Here is a 5846-nt window from a genome sequence, read left to right on the forward strand (position 1 = left end):
AACTCTTATGTATACCCTTCACCTAGGTATACCAGTTGTTAACATTTCCACATTTGTTTTATTTATTTTTGCTGGAGAGTTTGAAAAGTTGCAGAATGATATTTCACCCCCAAGTATTTCAGCATGCATCTTCTAAGAATAAGTATATCCTATTTGCAATATCATTATCACATCTAAAATTTTACATTAATGCAATAATATCTAATTCACAATCCACATTTAAATTTCCTCAATGTCTCCAAAGGCATCTTCTATAGATTTTTTCCAATTCAGGATCCGAACAAGGTTTACACATGCATATTTTTTATGCCCCTTTAATCTCTTTTAACCAAAAGCATCCCTGCCTTTGGTTTTCTTTTTCAGGATATTGACTTTTTTTTTTTTTTTTAAGAATTCAGGCTAGTTATCTTGTAGAATGTTCTGTAATTGATTTGTCTGATTGTCTCTTCATGATTTGATTCAATTATAATTAGCAATTATATTACATAGGTGATATAATATACTTCTTACTGCATCACATTAAGAAGCTCAAAATGTCTGACCTACTATGTTGGAGGGTAAGTCTGATCATTTGATTGAGGTAGTAATCATCAACTCTCTCCACTGAAAAGGATATTTTTCCATAGAGCCAAGATTTCTTTTTTCAACAACCTGTTTCTAGAGTACTCCCCTATGGCTAATCTTGTGCTACATGCTTTATAAACATTATCTTATTTCTCTTCACAATTAATTATACTTTCAAAGAACAAAGAATTTGGAGATGATTTTCTCCAAATTCTATTCCAGATTTTCTAAAAAGTAAAAAGCTGTTAAGCCACAATTTAAACCCAAATCTCTTTGGCTTCAGAAACCAAGCTTTTAACCAGTATAGTGCTGTTTATAATTTTAATGGTTAGTCCTTACACTGAGGCAACATGAAGGACTAAGACTAACTCGGTACATCTCCCATTACAAATATCTAGACAATCTAGGGGAATTAATATTAAATACATAGAACTTACATTTCTGCTAATGGCAGAACAGATAATTCTCACAGCCTTCCTTCTTAGGACAACTTGAAAAAACCCTCAGAAAAATAATCTTAAAGGTATCAGAGGGCTAACAAGATAGTAGAGAAATATTGGACCAGTTTCTGGGGAAAGAAAGATAACCAGAGAGGTAAGCCCATGACTGAGGTTAACTGTGCCATAGATGCATTTGCCAGTTTCTATAAGACAGTAAACAGATGTCGAAAGCCTCTCAAGGCTACAAGGACAGGGAGTGGAATGTAGGACCCACTAAAACAAGGGGAACTAGTAACCTTAGCCAACTCCTTTTTTGTGGTTTGGGACCCAGACTGCAACCTAGGAATTGGAGTGACCTAGAAAAACATAGGACCTCACAAAAAAAAAAAAAAAGAAAGAAACTTTGATATTGGATTGAAAGCATCCCAGAATAATAATGCCCTAGACATCTGCCAGAAGCAAAAAAAAAAAAAAAAAGTCCTTCCTGAAGAAAAATATCAACATTTTAGGCTTCACATTATCTCTACAAACATACTTTAAAATCAATGTCTGAAATACACACACACACATACACATACGTACACTCACACACACACAAAGGAGGTATGATAATATGAATAAAAACGAACAGAAAAACAAATGATAGAAAAGATCCACAATTTGAGTTATCAGATAAAGCATCCAAAATAACAAAGCTTAAGGTAATCAATGTAATGAAAGGCATGTTGAGAACTTCTGCAGAGACCTGAAATAATAAAGAGCCAAATGGAAATTTTACAACTAAAAAATAAAATGAGAAGGTCTAATGTATGAGTAATTAGAGTAAGAAGACAAGGAGGGATACAATGAGGCAGAAGCAATTTTGAAGCAATAGTGATTAACATTTTCCAAGACTGATAAAAGGCCTCAAGTTGCAGATTGAAGAAGCCACACAATCTGCAAACATGATAAATAAAAGATATACTCAAACCTCTACCAACAATTAATTTTCAAAAAGACCAAAAATAAGATAGTAAGGATATATAAGAGAAATGCTACTGCTTCAAACAAATAGAAAAAGAAAAACATAAAACAAAACATCTGCTTAAAGGCACTGGACGGCTGCCAAGGCAACCATGGCCAGAGGGACCAAGGTTCTGCAGAAAGATGGACCTGGAGAGGTGAGCTGATATTCTGCAGTTTTCAGCTATGGTGAACAAATCTCTCCGCCTCACAGAGGGTAGAGACTTTATCACCTCTAGAGGAAGATAACACCACCTGGAGCCTCTGCAGTTTTTCATATATGATGTCTGCATGCAATAAAAAATCACTAGGCATACTAAAAGACAGAAGTAAATGATCGAAAGTCAAAAGAAAAAAAAACAAAGTCCATAGGGATTTCGTTAGTGGAGTTTTGCTGACGACTTCAAAATAACTATGATTAACACGTCCAAGTATATGTAGGAAAAGATAAAGAAAACATTAAAACGGAGAGTTTTACCAGAAAATTAGAGAATAAAAATTAACTATGTGGAATTCTAGAACTGAAAAGTGCAATAACAGAAATGAAAACGCAATACAGAGGTTTAAGCAGATTAGAACACTACAGAAAAGAGCGTTCGTGAGCTGGGAAATAGAAAAATAGAAAAATGCTTGAGCTGAAGCACAGAGAAAAAAAAGAATCTTTAAAAAAGGATTTAGAGACTACTGGACAGAATACAGACATACCTTGAAGATATTGCAGGTTTCGTTCCAGATCACCATAATAGAGTATCGCAATAAAATGAGTCATAATTCTTTCGTTGGTGGAGGGTTCTGCCTTCAATTTGTAAAAAAATGCAACATCTGTGAAGCATGATAAAGCGAAGTGCAATAAAACTGCCTGTGTGAAGGTTTAATATATTTATAACTGGACTTCTAGAAGGGATGAAGAGAGAGGTAACCTTCAAGTTCCCCTCAGCTTGATGAGACATGAAGGAGATCTGAAAAAATTTCCATGCTTTTTGAGAGAGCTATAGAAGAAGTTGAGACATAAGGTAACAGGACCTCAAAGCAGAAGTCATGAGATCGACAGCCAAAACCAGGAGAGACACAGAGCAATCCAGTACAGTGAGACTTGAGGTGGGCCAGAGTCCTCAGTGGAAGCTCCCCATTCCCTGAGTTCTGATCTTGCCAAGAGAACAGATTGCAAATTACAGGGACAAAGGACGCAGTGAGAGAAGAAGCTACTGCCCAAAGTGGAAAGAGGCCTCTCAGGAAAGGCTGATAGGAGTAAAAGACAGCATACAGACCGCAGGCTTCTCCTGTGATGCCACGCTGTTACTTAAGCTTCCTGCTCTTCCTGCTCTGCCAGGGAAGGGGAAGGAAAGAGTAAAACGGAGAGAGAAACTCCAAATAGAATTGCCAAATTTAGCAAATAAAAATACAGGATACCCACTTAAGTTTGAATTTTAGATAAACAACGAATCATAGTTTTTGTATAAGTATGTCCTAAATATTGCAGGGGACATACTTATACTAAAAAAAAAGAAAAGAAAAGAAAAAAAAAGTTTATCTTTTTATCTGAAATTCGAATTTACAGGGCAACCCTAACTCCAAAAGACCAAGTAATGAGCTGAGCCTGAGTTGATATGGAAGTGACCGGAGGGCTTTTAATGGGCAAGATTAAGTCTTACAGTGTGTCCCATTCCCCCTCCTAACTCCACACTCCTCATGGACCTGAAGATGGTTGCTGACTGAGTGGTGACCTTGTGAGGTAACTCATTCTCAGGACCACTGCACGCCCATTTCTACTCTGCTGCAATTGCCTCGTGCTGTTTTAGGGCTTCCTTCTCCCAGATTCCAGGAGGAACAAAGAATGTTTTGCCACAAAATCCTCCCAGGTGTCTGGAGTGCAGGTGGGGGTGGGGTTTCAACTCTCAAGGAAGGTGAGGGTGGAACCCTCTCAGAGGCGCCCCATGTAACCCTCCTTTAGTCTTCTTTGATTCTGGAATGGTGTACTTTAGTCATATCTTGCATCGCTTCTATTTTATAGTAGTTAGTTTAATAAACACCCTTCTAGATTATTTAAAGTGAATCTTCTGGAATTCAGAAGACCTGTTTCTTTCTCTCTCAGGTGCTTAGACCTTTGCATTGAAAGCCTTCCTGTGAAAACTTGTTTCTTCTAAGTCTTTTAAAATTGAAAGCTGAGCTCTGACTCCTTTATTCTTAGCTGTATTCATCCTCCCCACAGAGCTCTGGATGCCTGCTTTCACAGGTGGAGTTTCAGAGAAACAAGAATTACTGGGGATGGCAAGTACAGTGAAAGTGTTACAAAAATGTCAACCTATTCAATTATCACTCTGCGTAATAAAACAGTGCCGGAGAAAGAAGAAAAACTAAGGACTATAAATAAGCAGAAACTGAATGAGACCAAAGGAGGTCATAGTGCAAAGCAAGGACTGCAAGTCAGTTCTGGTAAAAGCTAGCATCCTTATCATTTAACTCTACCTTAATAAAACCCACTTTCTTAGTAAACCTATTTCGCCTTTTCTAACACCTCCTGGTCCCGGACTAGTCAGGACATGATGGATAATAAAATAAGATAAAACTGTAGCTTTGCAAACCATACCAGTTATGTTATGTTACTATAATCGTTAACGTAAGAAAAATTTTTAAGTAACCACATTCTGAGGCCTGATTTTCAGCTATGGGTTTTTCGAGCCCTGTAGGGAAGAAACCAACTGCTGGTTCCCAGTTTTCTCGTTTTGCTTTAGTTTTAATATGAATTTATTTAGTATGAAGTATTTAGTTTTAATATAAAATTATCTGTCTGATCATCACACAGTGCAAGCCAGGTAGAAGTTATATAAGATTATAAAAGAAGCTATCTAAAAACTACATTTGAAAATCTCTCACCTTAATGTGCTGGCTATGTTTTCGTTACCAAAAAACAGACTAGGTAGAATTTTCTATCTTTTCTTTATTCCCATAGGTTAATAATAATTTTTTTAAAAGACCTTCCATTATTGTTTTTTCTAGGTATGGCCTATTGTTTTATCAATTCATCTTCTTTCGTCTCTCCTAGACTCCTTTTATTATATATTTTTAATTTCCTTTTTTGCTAAATGTTTTGTCTTGAAAAATTTCAAACATATGGAAAAGTTGAAAGAATAGTATAATTATATAATCACCTAGATTACCCAGTTGTTAATTTTAGCCCTGTTTGCTTTATTGCTATCTGTCTATATAAGATTTTTAAACCTTGGCACTATTGACATTCTGGGTTGTCTAAGGGGCTGCTCTGTACTTTGTAGAATACTTAAAAGCATCTCTGGCCTCTACTCATTAGATGCCAGTAGCACCCCCTCCCAAGTTGTGACAACCAAAAATGTCTCCAGACATTGCCAAATGTCTCCAATTAAAAACCACTGGTCTAAAGGATGCCCACGTTCACCACTCCTCTTCAACATTGTATTGGAAGTTTAAGCCACAGCAGTAAGATAAGAAAGAGAAATAAAAGGCATCCGAATTGGAAAAGAAGAAGTAAAACTCTTGTTATTTGCCAATGATGTGATGCTATAAACCCTAAAGATTCCACAAAACTGTTAGAACTGATCAATGAATTCAGTAAAGTAGCAGGTTACAAAATAAATATTCAGAACTCAATGGCATTTTTATACACCAATGATGAACTTTTAGAAATAGAAATTAAGAAAACAATCCCATTTACAATTACGTCAAACACTATAAAATACCTCGGAATCAAATTAACCAAGAAGGCATAAGACCTGTTTTCAGAAAATTAAGTCATTGAAAAAAGAAATTGAAGAAGATATAAATAAATGGAAGCATATACCCTGTTCATGGGTAGAAAGAATAAAC

Source organism: Pteropus alecto, unplaced genomic scaffold (genome assembly GCF_000325575.1).
Source record: "Pteropus alecto unplaced genomic scaffold, ASM32557v1 scaffold131, whole genome shotgun sequence".
Lineage (NCBI taxonomy): Eukaryota > Metazoa > Chordata > Mammalia > Chiroptera > Pteropodidae > Pteropus > Pteropus alecto.